Source organism: Pseudophryne corroboree, chromosome 2 (assembly GCF_028390025.1).
Source record: "Pseudophryne corroboree isolate aPseCor3 chromosome 2, aPseCor3.hap2, whole genome shotgun sequence".
NCBI lineage: Eukaryota > Metazoa > Chordata > Amphibia > Anura > Myobatrachidae > Pseudophryne > Pseudophryne corroboree.
This window is the reverse complement of record NC_086445.1, coordinates 115,300,186-115,318,623: the sequence shown is the minus strand read 5'-3', so window position 1 is coordinate 115,318,623 and position 18,438 is coordinate 115,300,186.

Below are 18,438 nucleotides of genomic sequence, written 5' to 3'. Positions count from 1 at the left end.
TTTTTTGTGGGAAGCTGCAGTCTCTTGTCTGGAGATTCCCGCTCTTTTTCCTCATGAGAGGAGGGAAATTTACCTCAGCTTTCTTCCCCTTAACATGTGTACCCTTGTGTCAGGGACAAATGAGTCATCAGTGATATGCAAATCATCTTTTATTACAATAATCATATATTGAATACCTTTCAGCCATCTTGGCTGTAACTTTGCATTATCGTAGTCGACACTGGAGTCAAACTCCGTGTCGATATCAGTGTTTATTATTTTGGATAGTGAGCATTGTGAGACTCTGAAGGTCTCTGTGACGCAGGGACAGACATGGGTAGATTTCCTATCTGTTCTCTAATCTTTTGTGCAATAAATTCACCTCAGCACTTACATATATCCAAACAGGCAGGGGCGGATTGGGAACAAAAAGCGGCCCTGGAAAATTTTGTACTAGTGGCCCCAAATGGGCAGCACCAGAGGTGTAAGGTCTAGCCATGGGCCACGGCAGCAGCACCCTCCCCCCAAGACTTTCCAGATAGTGGGCATGTCCAGCATCAAGGGGGAAGTTAAAAGGAAATAAAATTAAATATTATGAGCACATTATATGATACACCTTCAGAATTTAGGAAACTTTATCATTCTTTAGAAAGATATATTTTCTTGCTTATTACACCAACCGTATCCCAATCACTGTTCACTCAATGTTATATGTCATCCAAGCAGGCAGACAGAGCATACACTAGAACATCTGCAATCACAGGCTAAGTGGCAAAGTAATTTTCATATATGCAAATTATTTTGCATCTTATTCATTATGTCTATAAATAGGCCCACATGTCCTCAAACAAAACAGGCCCCACGGGTGCGTCGGCCCACCGGGAATCTTCCCTATAAACCCTATGGCCAATCCGCCTCTGCAAACAGGTGTCGGCGTTGTCGACGGAGACACCCTCTCACACACATATTTGCTCTATCTCCTCCTTAGGGGAGCCTTTTACCTCAGACATGTCGACACACACGTACCGACACACCACACACACAGGGGATGCTCTATTTGAAGACAGTTCCCCCACAAGGCCCTTTGGAGAGACAGAGAGAGAGTATGCCAGCACACACCCCAGCGCTATATGACCCAGGAATCACACAGTAACTTAGTGTTAACCCAGTAGCTGCTGTATATATTGTTTTTACGCCAAATTTATGTGCCCGCCCTCTCTTTTTCACCCTCTCTATCATGCAGGGGAGAGCCTGGGGAGCTTCCTCTCAGCGGAGCTGTGGAGAGAAAATGGCGCTGGTGAGTGCTGAGGAAGAAGGCCCCGCCCCCTCAGCGGTGGGCTTCTCCCGCGATTTTGTGTAAAATTAATGGCGGGGGCTCATGCATATAACAGTGTCCAACTGTATATATGCTGCTTTTGCCAGGAGGTACTTAATTGCTGCCCAGGGCGCCCCCCCCTGCGCCCTGCACCCTACAGTGACCGGAGTGTGTGGGTTAGTGTGGGAGCAATGGCGCACAGCTGCAGTGCTGTGCGCTACCTCATGTGAAGACAGGAGTCTTCTGCCGCCGATTTCGATGTCTTCTTGCTTCTGCCGGCTTCTGTCTTCTGGCTCTGCGAGGGGGACGGCGGCGCGGCTCCGGGAACGGACGACCAAGGTTAAGATCCTGTGTTCGAACCCTCTGGAGCTAATGGTGTCCAGTAGCCTAAGAAGCGCAACCTAGCCGCAGTTAGTAGGTTTGCTTCTCTCCCCTCAGTCCCTCGTAGCAGAGAGTCTGTTGCCAGCAGAAGCTCTCTGAAAATAAAAAACCTAACTAAAATACTTTCTTATTAGCAAGCTCAGGAGAGCCCACTAAAAGCACCCAGCTCTGGCCGGGCACAGATTCTAACTGAGGTCTGGAGGAGGGGCATAGAGGGAGGAGCCAGTGCACACCAGTAGTACTAAATCTTTCTTAGAGTGCCCAGTCTCCTGCGGAGCCCGTCTATTCCCCATGGTCCTTACGGAGTCCCCAGCATCCACTAGGACATTACAGAAATATTAAGTGCAGCACAATATATCTTGAGACGTGATATTCGAGCGGCGTGCCCGCGCATCGCGTCTCAAGGTACCTAAAATGTGTATACAATCCTTCGATTTCTCTCACAGATGTGGTTGAAATCGAAGGATAGCACCAATTATCTCATAAATGTATGGGCACCATTAGACTTATAGGGCAAGTGTGTAAGATTACTGAACCAATCTTAGTCTGAAATTCTTTATTATAGAATGCAGAGTAAATAATAATATTAATAATTACAAAATAATAATAATAATCATCATCATCATCATCATCATCATCATAAGAAGACAAAGAAGAAGACGAAGGCGAAGAAGAAGTAAAACAAAAACAGGCTAAATTTTGCTTAAAATAAAAACAGACATTTATTTTTTAAATATATTTTGCTTGAAGTTGTCTTTATAAATAAATTCTCTCAAAAGGTGAATAAATTACACATATTTGGGGAGACAAATATATTAGGAGAGTTCAGAACCATGCATTGTTTATGCTACACAAGAGAGTACCAGGAGAGGCAGCCATGTTGGGTGCACTACATAGATTACACTGTGCGATAAGTAAAACATGGCAGTAAGGCATACAAGGGTAAAATGAAAAGCAACTAACAGGACACCTAGATGGTCATTCCGAGTTGTTCGCTCGCTAGCAGTTTTTAGCAGTCGTGCAAACGCTAAGCCGCCGCCCTCTGGGAGTGTATTTTAGCTTAGCAGAAGTGCGAACGAAAGGATCACAGAGCGACTACTAAAAAAAAATTGTGCAGTTTTAGAGTAGATCCAGACGGGTATTATTCATGTGACCGCCGGTCAGCTGACCGACAGTCACATGACCTCCTCCACCATCCCGAACCCTCACTATCCCGATGGTCGGCATGCCGACCAACAGGGACTATTTCCACTCGTCAGTGTCCGCGACACCCATAGAGTGGGAATAGAACCCGTGGCGACCGCAGCGTGGCGACCGCAGCGAGCCCGCAAGGGGCTTGCTGCACTCGCCCCTCCCCGCTGGGATCCCGCCGCCTGTATGCTGCCGGGATCCCGGCGTCGGTAAGCTGACCGGCGGTCTCCTGACCGCCGGTCAGCAGTACTACACCCGCTCCAGACCTACTCCTAGCTTGCGATCACTTCAGACTGTTCAGTTCCGGATTTGACGTCACAAACACGCCCTGCGTTCTCCCAGCCACGTCTGCGTTTTTCCTGGCACGCCTGCGTTTTTCTAAACACTCGCTGAAAACGGTCAGTTGACACCCAGAAACGCCCCTTTCCTGTCAATACCTCTGCGGCTGCCATTGCGACTGAAAAGCTTCGCTAGACCTTGTGTAAAAATACTTCGCCCGTTGTGAAAGTACGTCGTGCGTGTGCACTGCGCCACATACGCATGCGCAGAAGTACCGCTTTTTCAACTCGGAATGACCCCCTTAGTTTGCAGCTTACACAGTAAGGAAAATGGTCTTACTCTATAATTGCTTTTAGATAATTTTCTCCTTTATAATTATTTTAAAGTGAGCTGAGGGGAAAATAACAATAGAGGGTCCAGTTACATTTTGAAATAATACAAAAAAAAAATATCTGACTAAAAAATAAAAATGTATAATAATTCTCCAACACTCCGCAGATGGTAAGCTCATATTGTGAATTGCATAAAATATTTATATGAATCCCACTTAATCGCTGTTACACACTGGTTCTCACTGAGTGGAGGTTGAGACAAGAAGGGTGTCATTCGGCTCCGCAGCTGATGAGTGTATGCAGTGCCGTAACTAGACATTTTGGTGCTATGTGCAAGAAACAGCATATGCGCCCAACACACATCATGTTTTGAAATTACTGATTGGGAAACTGGAGGGGCTGCCCCTGCAGTAGCGGTGCCAATAACGGCAGAACTTCATAAATGCAAAATGCAAAAAGCATCAATGTTTCAGAGCATCTGCAATTTCAATGCTTGTATGGTACTGACGATGAGGCATGCCGTTATTATGGAGATATACGGATTGATTTATGAGCAAGTGCCAGATATATATATATATATATATATATATATATATATATATATATATATATATAAATAGGGGGCACCCAGGGTTTTAACAAGTATATATATTTATATATATTTAATATAATAGCCCAGATCTGTGACTTTGTGACTCATTTGCTAATGCTGGGCGGAGTCACAACACTGGGCGGAGTTAGTCAAATAAGTCACAGATCTGGGCAAATCTATAGGAGACTAGGAGCAGAAGCAGATGGTATGGGCATGGCACAGGCAGGGGTGCATACCTACCAGCTTTCTTCAGGCAGGAGGGAAACACATGCGGCGAAAAGGGGGCGTGGCCAACTAAAAGGGGCGTGGCTTCACCGGTGGGCCCGCGTTTTCGTCAGTGAGGGGGCATGCCCAGCGCTCTGTGAGCTGCTGGCATGCCCCCAGGGGCAGATTATGAGTCCGGGGGGCCCAGGGCACTTGAGACAGGGGGGCCCTATCTCATTGCTGTGCCTGCTGTTGGTTTGAGGACGTGGCCTAATTGCGCTGCGTGGCCACGCCCCCTTATGCAAATTCCGGATAATTTTTTTTTTCATGGGATTTTGGCCCCTCAGCTAGGGGTAAATCCAGAGGGGGTGGTCGCTCCCCCCTACACACCCGCACAGGCAGAAGAAAGCAGGGAGGCTGCTGCCTCCCTGCAACACCACAGACCTGCCAACACGCAGCAGCGTGCGCTGGCTGTAGCACAATGCTGCTGCTGTTACTGGCAGGACGGGGAGCTTAAGAGCTGGGACAGAGCTACTCCAGCCAGGGAGGCCCCTAAAACTGTGGGGCCCACGGTACGTACCCCCTGGCCCTCCCCCCTTAATCCGGCTCTGCTGCCGGAACCCCCGCTTAATCCGTACCCCCTGATGCCCCCTCTCCTCCTGTCTCCACTAAATAGACGCTGTGCGCATCTATTCACCGCTGTTCTGCTAAGCAGAACAGCGAGTTCAGGAGCTTCCCAACTGACCCCCCTTCACCGCGGGACACTGCGGGCCACGGGTGGGACAGCGGGACAAACCCAAAAAAATGGGACTGTCCCGCGAAAATCGGGACAGTGGGGAGGTATGGGGTTGTGTGAGGGGGTATGCCGTACAGACAGACGGGCACCGGCTCACTGTGTGCTTGACCCCCCACATCAGCAAACTCAGCAGGGGCTCTCTGGCGTGGAGGAGCGTCACTTTCTGGCACATTCCACGCTTCTTAGCTGCAGTTTTGTGGGGCACCTGCCGCTGTGCAGGTTCCATAGTGCCTCTGTTATCTCCAGCCCCGGCAACCCCACCGCTAGCTGCAGCGCTGCCACCCGCAGTGAGGTGCGCCCAGCTCCTTCACACACTTTAGCCGGCGGGTAGCGCTGCAGAAGTCCGCGCTGATTGCAGGCTCCGACCCCCTCCTTCCTCCAGCCACAACGTCTCCTGGGAGCTAACCAGTCACTCCCAGTCTCCCCTTTCTACAGTGCCCGGCAGCCGCGAGGCCCGCGCCGCGTGCATGCTACGACTCCCTCCAGCCGCAGCGTCTCCTGGGGGCTAACCAGTCACTCCCAGTCTCCCCTTACCACAGTGCCTGGCAGCCGCGAGGTCCGCGCCGCGTGCTTGCTATATGACCCCCTCCTCCCTCCAGCCGCAGCATCTCCCGGGGACTAACCAGTCACTCCCAGTCTCCCCTTACCACAGTGCCTGGCAGCTGTGTGAGGTCTGCGGTGTGTGACTGAGGAGGGGGGGAGGGATGCGGACGGGCAGAGGAAGCAGGACTCCAGCCTGAGAGAGTCAGCCATGCCAGTCTCCACCAGCAGCAGAGCCCAACAGGTTGGAGTGGAACAGCAGCAGCCAGCAGCAGTGACTCCGGTAAGACACATCTGTCTGTCACCACTGTTCTGTCCCTAATACCAATCTCTCCCGTGCCCTGTGTTCTGTCATGTCCCTGTCACCCCTGGCCTTGCCCTGTCACCCTTATCCTGGCCCTTTCACCTGTATCCTGGCCATTTCACCCTTATCCTGGCCCTTATCCTGGCCATTTCACCCTTATCCTGGCCCTGTCACCCTTATGCTGGCCCTGTTACCCCTATCCTGGCCCTGTCACCCCTGTGCTTGCCCTGTCAACCCTATAATGGTCCTGCCGCCCCTACCCTGGCCATGTCACCCCTATCCTGTCCCTGCCATTTCTGTCCTGGCCCCGTTGCCTCTGTCCTGGCCCCATCACCCCTGTACTGGCCCCGTCACCCCTGTCCTGGCCCCGTCACCCCTGTCCTGGCCCCGTCACCCCTGTTCTGACCCTGTCACCCCTGTCCTGGCCCTGTCACCCCTGTCCTGGCCCTGTTACTGCATACCCTCCAACTACCTTTTTGGCAGGTACAGTCCCCGCAGCGCCTCCAGACCCCTCCCCAATGCACCACACCTCCGCACCTTCCCCTCCACCACAAGCGGCACCCCACCCCTCCCCCATACGCAGTGCCTCCAGACCCCCTACATCACCCACGGCTCCCACTCCCCCGCCCCTCCACCACCCACAGCACCTCCAGGCCCCCTCCACCATCCACCCCCCATATATGTCTCCCCCTACACCTGCCCCCCCTCCACCCACAGCATCTGCAGACACCCTCCTCAATCCGTGGTCCCTCCCCCACTCACGGCACCCCTACACCTGCTCCTCCACCACCTGCAGCGCTTCGAGACCCCCTTCCCCATCTGCTGCACCACCTGTACCTGCTCCTCCCCCACCTATGGTGCCTCCAGACCCCCTACCCCACCCCCGCCCCTTCCCATCCCACAGCACCTCTGGAACCCTTCACCCATCCGCAACATCCCCGCACCTGCCCCTCTCCCACCCATGGCACCCCTGCCCCTCCCCCACCTGCAGTGCCTCTGGACCCCTCCCCTATCTGCAGCCCCGACTCCTCCACCCCTCCCCCATCCGTAGCACCTCCCGACCCTTCCCCATCCGGGCCCCCCCACTCATCCGCCCCCTCCTCCACCCGCAGCATCTACAGACACCCTCCCCCATCCGCAGTCCCCCCCGCACCCGCTACATTCTGTACATCATGCCCTGCAGGTGCTGTTCACGCCGTCGCAAGGGGCTGCGCCTCCTTCACCAACGCACGCCCTTTCATTGTGCAATATTTAACCACTAACAAAGGAATGCAGGTAATACTCCATATAATACAAATGTTGAACCCGAGAAAGGTATGCAAGGGTTAAGGGGGCGTAGCCCCTTGCAACGGTGTGAAGAGCGCCCGTAGGGCGCGATGAAGCACCTAGTATTTAATAAACATCTAAGCCATAATCATTCAACAACCAGCAGGAGTGCCTAACTACAGTCTCATACAGTAGGTAATTCACTACTGTCTTACTTTTACTCTCCGTGTAAGATCTGGTCTTCCAGATTCCAGATGGCTGCAGACACTGGCTGCTGCATTTTCCTCTCTAGAGCCGGGCCCTAACCAATTTGATGCCCTAGGCAAGATTTACCTGGTGCCCCCTAGCTCCATTGCTAGTTCCGTCTCTGAGCCAGAACTGCTCTCCCAGTAGAGGCGGAACTACCGCCAGTGCAACCAGTGCGTTGCTCTGGGGCCCGCCACTGTCCAGGGGCCCAAAGCATGTAATGAGTCAAACTGACTCATTACATGCCGCTGTGTGCTGCGTGCAACCGCTGCCCGCAGCACACAGCCGCCCGGACAGAGAGGAGAGGAGCGCAGCGGTACGGGGGAGAAGGAGGAGGAGGGAGGTGGAGGAGGGAGCTGCAGCAGCGCTTTACTACTGGTTGAGGCGCTGCTGCTGCTGTCCCTCTGCTTCACTATAGGCTGTCTTCCGAGAACAGCCTATAGTGAAGCAGAGGGGCAGCAGCAGCAGCGCCTCCACCAATAACACAGCGCTGCTGCGGCTCCCTCCTCCACCTCCCTCCTCCTCCTTCTCTTCTGCCCGGGAATCGTGACCAGAAGCTGCACCGAGGAGCCTGAGCCAGCGGAGAGGGTAAGTATAATTCTTCTTTCTTTCTTTCTTTCTTTCTTTCTTTCTTTCTTTCTTTCAAAATGGGGGACTGCCTGCCGGAATGTGTAAAAGGGGTAATCTGCCTGCCGCAATGTGTAAAAAGGGTGAATCTGCTTGCCGCAATGTGTAAAAAGGGGGAATCTGCCTGCCGCAATGTGTAAAAAGGGGGAATCTGCCTGACATAATGTGTAAAAAGGGGGAATCTGCCTGACGTAATGTGTAAAAAGGGGGAATCTGCCTGACACAATTTTTAAAAAGGAGGAATCTGCCTGCCGTAATGTGTAAAAAGGGGGATGCTGTCTGCCGTAATGTGTAACAAGGGCACACTGTCTGCCGTAATGTGTAACAAGGGCACGCTGTCTGCCGTAATGTGTAAAAAGGGCACGCTGACTTCCGGGTACGGCGCCGATGCGTGCAGCAGCAGCAGTGTGAGCTCCGTGTGCCGCCCCAGCCCGCGCTAGCCCTCACGCTGCACATAGCGACACAACCCGCTCCCGGACCCCTCACTTGCTTGTGTGAATACCTCTGGCACCTGATGGAACGCTTCCTGGCCGCCCCGGAAGCGGCTAAACCCCTTAAACAACGTTCTGCAAAAACGAAAGGGGATTCCAAGATGGCCGCCGGACAGCAGACACAGCCGCAGCAGCAGCCAGTACACACAGAACGTGAGTTACATTCCTCATCTGACTCCTCTGTGAACACTGTTCTCTCTGCACATGCTGTCCCCTCAACACAGACGTTTAATAAGACCACAGAACAGACTGAGGGCCCCATTACATACTCTGACATGGTAAAGGCAATTCAGGACTCCATTAACCCTATCATGGAATCTCATGCTGCAAAAGTCACGCAGGCAGTACATGACATCAAATCACAGTTTAAACAGCTTTCCAAACGGGTGCAAGCTAATGAACAGCGCCTTGGGGAGACTTTTCATGACGTCGCTGATTTAAAGGAACAGTACGCCTTTCTTCAGAAATCCCATTACCAGCTTCTTAATAAGGTCGACGATCTCGAGAACAGATCACGTCGAAATAACCTAAGAGTGGTTGGGCTGCCTGAGGCACTTAAAGGGCCAGCACTCTTTTCCTTCATACAAGACACGCTGCCTGATCTGCTTGACATTCAAGATTCCTGAGCAGGTATGATTGTGGAGAGGGCCCATCGTATTGGTCCGGCAAGGTCTACACAGGATTCCCGACCCCGGGCCGTTATATTCCGTTGTTTGAATTACATCCATAAAGACACTATCTGGTCTGCGTCTCGACGTAAGCGGAATTTACAATGGAACGACGTGAGAATTTTTATCTTCCAAGATTATTCGGCAGAGGTGGCCAGGGCACGGCGTGAATTCACCCCACTTTGTTCCCGCCTAGTCAAAGCAAATAGAAAATTTGCTCTCATATACCCGGCCCGATTGCGTCTGTTCAAAGGATCTTCATTTACAGACTTCTCCACCGTGGCTGATGCGGAAGCATATATGTTGGAGGAGGAGAACGGCCGTTCTTCACTACACCCGCCTTCAACGGACACGACTTCTGATTGCTAACCACGGTTGCAAAATTCCTTAGCGTGGTTCTATCCTCCTTTAATGGCGATTACTTTATTGCTCCGATAAACCTGTTTATGTTATAACCGTTACTCACTAGAGGTTCTTGAAATTGATTGTGGGAGGAGGAGCCTCTCTTACCGATTTAATTGCTAGGTTGGGTGCCATTTCACCGTTTAACCCCATTCTGAATGGGATGCTCACTTTAAGGCGCCTTACAACCTAAAATTTTCCATATGTTGTTTTTAGTTATGTTTTGTTTATGCCATATATAAGCTATGCTTATTGTCTCACAGTACCAGGACTGGGGCAAGCCTGGAGCTCTTATCTGGTTCTCCATTTGGCGAACTATAGGTTTATTTAAATTATTTTTGTGCCCGAAGTGCACTTTTGATGTTAACCTCTTGATCCACTTTTTCTGGATCCTCTGTTTTACTTTCCCCCACCTCTTTCACCCATTGTTCTCTCCTCTATGTGTCTTGTCCTGTTGCTTCTCAATGTCCAAGCTAGCAATGTATTTAGTAGATATGACAGTATTGGTTTCACTTATTGCCATGAATCATACCTCTTTTCAACAGTATTATGACCAGTTTAAAAATTGGCACATATAATGTAGGTGGTTTCCACTCCCCCATAAAGAGGAAGAAAATCCTACTTTACTTGTCTAAACTGCATGTAGATGTTGCATTTCTTCAGGAGTCTCATCTCCTTCCCCCTGAGATTGACAAACTCAACTGCCTGGGCTGGAGAGTCTTGGCATCCGCCCCATTTACTACCAAGGCCCGTGGGGTTCTCATTTTGATTAGACGCTCAGTCCAGGTAGACCTTCATTCCTCCCAATCTGATCCCGGAGGCAGATTCCTCATTGTAGACGTCACTCTAGAGGACTCACGTTTTCTCTTGTGTAATGTATACGCCCCCAATATTGATCACCAACCCTTCTTTCTGTCCATTGCCGCTAAACTGCACCCACACTCACATAAACAGGTGGTACTAGCAGGTGACTTTAACTCCACTGTATCCAACGCTCTTGATAGAAATACCAAATCCAGATCTACCCGGTATACCCCCAAATATGGTTAACCATATTTAATGTCACAGCTGCATTTGGTGGATGTGTGGCGGGCCTGTCATCCAGTTGACCGTGAATACACATGTTTATCGGCTGCTCATGGTACACTGTCGAGAATCGATTATTTGCTCATCTCGACTTCTATGTTCACCAGGGTGCAGACCTCTGAAATAGAACCGGTGTCCTTGTCGGACCATGCGGTCTGCTGGATGACTCTCGCCACCTTCCCCAATAGAGGTCCTGTCAGACAGTGGCGCTTTCCATCCCACTTGACCAATTCCATTCAATTTAGAAACATGCTGGAGGCATCATGGGCTGACTTTAAACATTGTAATGTAACTGCAGAGAATGAATCACCGCTCCTGTTCTGGCAAACGTCTAAGTCAGTACTAAGAGGCTCTATTATCTCCTTCACCTCCAAACATAAGAAAGACACACAAGCTCTGTATCTTGATGCTCAATCAAAACTCACTGACGCCTACCAAGCATTCACACAGTCCCCCACCCCAAGCTCCAGAAAACTCTACTATGAACAAAAATCCCTTTTTGACAAACTCTTATCTCAAACTGAATCTAAATTAACGTTTATGTCCCAATGTAGATTCCATAAATTTGGCAATCGATCTAGTCGTTTGCTTTCAAATCTCTTGAAAGGTCAACATCCCCCAACACTTATACATGCTTTAACCAAGGCAGACGGCACGGTGGTACATGATTGTGGCCAGGTGTCTGAGGTTCTGCAATCTTTTTATTCCTCATTATACTCTGAACCCTCTGTTGATCACCAACAACAACACTCTTTCTGGTCTTCCCTTACGCTCCCCTCTCTGCCCACTACCTCATCCCAACCCCTACTGAACCCCATTACTGAGGAGGAGGTGCTCCATGCGATTCAAGGTTTGAAACCAAACAAAACCCCTGGACCGGATGGTCTAACCAATGAATACTATAAAATATTGGCCCCTCAACTGGTCAAACCCCTTTGTGAACTATTCAACTTGTTGCTGTCTGGAACACCCCCTCCCCTATACTTCAATGCCGCGATCCTGAAAATTCTCCATAAACCAGGGAGAAACCCCCTGCTTCCCAGTTCATATAGACCTATATCCTTATTGAATACGGATTACAAGATATATACCAAGATCTTGTCGGACCGGGTAAAGCTTCTCTTGCCCTCTCTGATACAGGAGGACCAGACGGGATTTATCTGGGGGCGCCACTCCACGGTAAATGTACGTAAGATACTGACTGTCATGCAGTGGTTGGAGACTTCGGGAGACCAGAACCCCTATGCCCTTCTCTCCCTTGATGCTGAGAAGGCTTTTGACCTAGTTACATGGGACCACCTTTTTGACACCATGCACAGGTTTGGGTTCCCAGAGGCCTTCATCCATGCAGTACGCCTTCTCTACCATGACTCTTCCTCTCAAATCCTCTCTAACAATTATATGTCCTCTCCCATCCCCCTCCATAGAGGGACCAGACAAGGCTGCCCCCTTTCACCCCTTCTATTTGCTATAGCGATAGAACCTCTGGCCACTGCACTGCGCATGTCCCTAAAATATACGGGTATTGTCGTTGGGTCGACTGAAGTGAAACTCAGTCTATTTGCCGATGACATGCTTTTATTTATCTCTAAACCCCAATCCTCCATCCCTGCTATAAAGTGCATTATAGACCATTTTAGCTCCTTCTCGGGATTTCGTGTGAACTATGACAAGTCACGCCTCCTCCCTCTAGGCTCTGGTCATTCTGCAAACCTTCTATCCCCTACACTGACACAATTCACAATTTGCCGCTCTCCACTTAAATACCTAGGCATCATGATTCCCCATAGTCTAGACGCCCTATACTCTGCTAACTTCCACCAGATATACTCCTCGGCGGAGAAAATACTGAACGGATGGATGGATTTACCTCTGTCATTGTCTGGTAGGGTAGTGGTTATTAAAAGCTTCGTTTTTCCCAAATTATCCTATCTCCTCCAGATGCTTCCCCTGCAACTCTCCAAGTCAGATATCCAACGATTTGACTCCCTGTTTACAAGATTCATCTGGGCAAAAAAGAAATCTAGAGTATCACGTCAAGTTTTGCGACTGCCGAGACAGGAGGGTGGTTTTGGGATGCCGGACATCTCTGCTTTCTCAAATGCAGCCATGTATCGTTACATGGTAGATTGGTTCTCTGGTGGCTCCGTATATACCCTCCCTAACATAGAGGAACACCTCTTCCACCCTTTCTCCCCAGCTGCTCTCCTTCATGCACCTACCTCACTGATCCCTTCACATATAAAATCCAACATACTCTTTCAAGACATTTATAAAGCCTGGAAATCTATCAACAAGCGATTACACAGAAACTCCTCTAACTCCCCATACACCACCTTTTGGGGCAACCCACAGTTTCCCCCTGGTTTGGACGGCTGTGCTTATCTGACGTGGAAAGAGAAGGGCATCTCGTGCATCCGAGATATCTTTGACCCTGGGGGCAGGATCCACTCTTTCTCTGCATTATCAGATAGATATGGTCTACCCAACTCCCAATTTTACATGTACCTCCAATCCCGTCATTTTGCACAGTCGATACCACCTGGAATGGCCCTTGATACGGCCATTGACCCTCTTACCCCCCTTCTGCGTCTAAATCTGACCATAGGATATAGGCTGCGTAATCTATATTCCATCCTCATAGACTCAGGGAAAACACCCTTGCAAAGTGTTCTCCATTCACGCTGGAAGCGAGACATACCTGATTTCCTGGATATGTCGGTACTTATGTCTACACTGTCCCCCACATTTAAATATTTAAAGTCTGCAGCTTTGCAAGAGACTCACCTCAAATTCTTAAATAGAGCCTACATCTCCCCGAAACAACATTCCTATTTCACCCTGGCCTCTACGGGTCGATGCTTTAAATGTGGGATGGCTGAGGCCACCTACTATCATAATTTCTGGGACTGCAGGAAAATAAGAAATTTCTGGAACAAGCTGATAAACCATATTAATGATATTTTTTCAATTCGAATTAACAAGCTCCCTACTGCATGTCTATTCTACTGCTTTTCAGATTGGGACTTAGGACCACACAAACAGAAGATTATACCTGCCCTGACCGTTATCCTTACTATCGCTAAAAAATTAATCCTCACCCATTGGTTGCACAGACAATCTCCGACTATTGCAGAAATGAGAGCCTCCCTACTAAATAACATATTCTATGAGCGACAGGCCCTAGTACCGGACATAGAGTCAGGGGCCCCTAGATTCTATGGGAAATGGGAAACTGTTATTCAAAGCTTTGATAACGCCACACAACTCAGAATTCAGAAAATCTTTGAACCCACTACTTGGTATTGTCACGAACCTCGGGCAGCGGCGACCGCGCTTGTCCCTGCGGGTGGCCTGGTCTGCCCGGCGCCTCTCTTCCCCTGTCAGTCTCCGGCTTCAGCGGCGGGTCGGCGCTGCTCTCCGGCGGCTTCCCGGAAGCAAGGGCGCCGCCATCACAAGCAAGGGCAAGGAGGCGGAGCAGGTCTGACGTCACCTGCCTGCTCCGCCAATCAGGCTAGGGCGGGGAATTTAAAATCAGATACCAGGCAGAGATCCGATGCCTGAGTATCTTCGTTTCTCCTGTGGAAGCTATGATCCAGAGCTCCCTCGTCCCTGCAAGCATCCTGTGCTTCCAAGCATCCTGTCCCTGCAAGCATCCTGTGCTTCCAAGCATCCTGTCCCTGCAAGCATCCTGTGCCTACAAGCAACCTGTGCTTCCAAGCATCCTGTGCCTACAAGCACCTCCGTGCCTCCAGTTACCTCCGTGTCTCCAAGCACCTCGTGCCTCCAAGCACCTCCGTGCCTCCAAGCACCTCCGTGCCTCCAAGCACCTCGTGCCTCCAAGCACCTCGTGCCTCCAAGCACCTCCGCGCCTCAAGCACCTCCGTGCCTCCAGTTACCTCCGTGCCTCCAGTTACCTCCGTGCCTCCAGTTACCTCCGTGCCTCCAAGCACCTCCGTGCCTCCAAGCACCTCGTGCCTCCAAGCACCTCGTGCCTCCAAGCACCTCCGCGCCTCAAGCACCTCCGTGCCTCCAGTTACCTCCGTGCCTCCAGTTACCTCCGTGCCTCCAGTTACCTCCGTGCCTCCAAGCACCTCCGTGCCTCCAAGCACCTCGTGCCTCCAAGCACCCCGTGCCTCCAAGCACCTCCGCGCCTCAAAGCACCTCCGTGCCTCCAGTTACCTCCGTGTCTCCAAGCACCTCGTGCCTCCAAGCACCTCGTCCCTCCAAACACCTCGGTGTCTCCAAACACCTCCGTGCCTCCAAGCACCTCCGTGCCTCCAAACACCTCCGTGCCTCCAAGGGTCTCCCAGCACTCCCTGTACTCCCAGTACCTCAGTGCCTTCAATACCACAGTGTCTCCAATATCTCAGTACCCCAGCCTTCATTATTTCTACAAGTCTTGTCTTACAGGAGACCTACAAGAATTCCTCTGGGCCTCCCGCCTGCCGTCTTAGTTCTGCATGAGGAAGACCTACATCCGGCCATCTCTACTACGACCCAGTGGCGGTTCCTCTTCCCGGTCATCGGAAGAAGCCCCGAGTCCACAACACTCCCAAACCAGGTCAGTGATAGTATACTCAGGCCACATGGACTCGGGGGATCGGAACACGGACTCTAGTGCCATCCAGAACCTGGCTTCTCGAGTGCAAAGTCAGGAAGCAGCACAAGGTCAGGTGATGCAGTACCTCCAGCAGTTGTCCGGGCGTCTGGATCAGATTCAGGCGTCTCTGGCCTCAGTAATTCCGGCTCCTGTTCCAGCAGTCGCACCAGTTGCCGTTGCCAGCAATGTTCAACCATCGGCCGGTGTCACTCCACGCCTTCAGTTGCCTACTCCGTCCCGCTATAATGGGAATCCCAAAAATTGTCGTGGTTTCTTGAACCAGTGCGAGGTACATTTCGAGCTACTTGCACACAACTTTCCTACAGACCGGTCCAAGGTAGCATATATTATTTCTCTGTTGGAAGGTTCTGCTTTGGATTGGGTGTCTCCATTATGGGAACGATCTGATCCCATGGTTTCCAACTACACCAACTTCATCTCGTCCTTTCGAAGGATTTTCGACGAGCCCGGCAGAATGACCACTGCTTCTTCCGATTTGCTCCGTGTTCGGCAGGGCGCCCGTTCCGTGGGCCAGTACGTGGTTCATTTCCAGACCATTGCTTCCGAACTACGCTGGAATAATGATGCCCTGAGAGCTGCCTTCTGGAACGGTCTTTCCGACCGGCTGAAAGACGAGCTGGTTACTAGAGATCTGCCGGATCCATTAGAAGATTTGATTTCCCTTTGCGTCAAGGTGGATCTTCGGATGCAGGAGCGTGGAAGAGAACGTAACCGTTCGGATCGTTCCAGGTTCCGGAATCCTACTCCTAGGCCGGTGGCCTCACCTAGCTCAGATGAGCCCATGCAAATTAACCGCTCCCGACTGTCTCCGGAAGAACGACAGCGTCGTCGTGAGGGTAAACTCTGCCTTTACTGTGGAGCCGCAGATCATTTTCTTAAATCTTGTAAAGTCCGTCCGGGAAACGGGCAGACCTAGCTTGTTCCGGAGGAGTCAAGCTGGGAGTTACGACAAAAGCTTCTCCAACTTCGGACTGCTTGCTTCCAGTAACTCTAGTCTCCAATTCAGTCTCCAGGTCTTGTGAAGCCCTATTGGATTCCGGAGCTGCAGGGAACTTCGTTTCTTCCTTCTGTGCCCAAAGTTTGGGTTTAAAGTTACGGCCTATCGAGCGGCCAATTTCACTGACGGCTATCAACGGGACTAGAATTTCCAAAGGTCTCATAATGTGGCGCACGGGGCCAGTTAAGCTGCGGGTCGGGGCTCTACATCAGGAAGATTTGGAACTCTTGGTAATCCCAGAAATGCCCCATGATCTGGTTCTTGGAATGCCTTGGCTGAAAAGTCATAACCCCCACATCGATTGGAAGTCGTCACAAATTCTGTCCTGGAGTTCCTTTTGTCACACTAATTGTCTTACTCCTGTTTGTCCGCTCCGTGTTACCTCCAAAACGGATGAAGAGCACATTCCGGAGGCATATCAAGGGTACAAGGACGTATTTTCGGAACAAGCTGCTGACCTGTTACCACCTCACAGGCCTTGGGACTGCCCTATTGACCTTGTCCCAGGGAAGACGCCACCTCGTGGTCGCACATATCCTCTGTCTCTTCCCGAGACTCAAGCCATGTCGGAGTATATTAAGTCCAATATGCTCAAGGGATTCATTCGCCCCTCTTCCTCCCCTGCTGGTGCAGGCTTCTTTTTCGTGAAGAAAAAGGACGGGGGGTTGAGACCATGCATCGACTACCGCGGCCTAAACGACATTACTATTAAGAATAAATACCCCTTGCCACTAATCACAGAGTTATTTGATAGGGTTCGTGGTGCCCGCATTTTTTCAAAACTCGACTTGAGAGGAGCTTATAATCTTATACGCATCCGAGAGGGGGATGAATGGAAGACTGCCTTTAATACCCGAGATGGGCATTACGAATACTTGGTGATGCCGTTTGGTCTTAGTAATGCTCCCGCGGTTTTCCAGGGATTCGTCAACGAAATCTTTCGTGATATGCTGTATCAGAGCGTTGTGGTATATCTGGACGACATACTGATTTTTTCCAAGAATCTTGTCGAACACAGGACTCAAGTCAAAGAGGTGCTACACCGTTTACAAGAGAATCATCTCTACGCCAAGCTTTCCAAATGTACCTTTGAAGTAACATCTATTCCGTTCCTCGGTTATGTCATCTCGGGGACGGAGCTTCGCATGGATCCGGAAAAGTTGTCGGCCATTCGTGATTGGACTCAGCCTCTTTCCCTGAAAGCAATACAAAGGTTCCTGGGCTTTGCGAACTACTACAGGAAATTCATTAAAGGTTTCTCCACCATTGTTGCACCCATTACTGCCCTGACGAGAAAGGGTTCTAATCCTAGTTTGTGGCCTCCGGAAGCCATTGTAGCTTTTTCTCGCTTAAAGTTAGCTTTCACGACGGCTCCAGTTCTCCAACAACCAAATTTCGAGGAACCCTTCTTCTTAGAAGTTGATGCATCTTCAGTCGGGGTGGGGGCTGTCCTCTCCCAGCATTCCTCTGATAAGAAATTACATCCGTGTGGCTTCCACTCTCGTAAATTCTCTCCAGCCGAACGAAATTACTCTATTGGAGACCAGGAACTCTTGGCAATCAAATCTGCCTTGGAAGAATGGAGATATCTTCTAGAAGGGGCTAAACATGTGTTTACCATCTACACGGATCACAAGAATTTACTGTACATCAAATCCGCACAATGTTTGAATCCTCGCCAGGCGAGATGGGCACTTTTCTTTTCCCGATTCTCGTTCATTATCAAGTACCGTGCCGGGACTCTCAATATTAAAGCAGATGCGCTTTCCCGTTCACAGGTTCCCACAGACGAGGATGAACCTCCGGAGCGGGGTTTAATTCTGAATCCAGTTTCTGTCTCTGCTGCTTTAACTACTCCAGCTCCTCCTCCTGGAAGAATGTCCGTACCAGCTAGATTCCGCCCAGGAATACTACGGTGGGTCCATAACTCCAAGTTTTCCGGTCATCCCGGCGCTCAGAAGATGTACAAGTTTCTGCAAAGGTCTTACTGGTGGAACACCATGAGGAAGGATGTACAAGATTGCGTTAATTCATGTCCCCAATGTACACAACATAAATCTCCTCGTCTGCCTCCTGCAGGGTTACTTCGTCCTCTGCCTATCCCTGTGAGACCCTGGA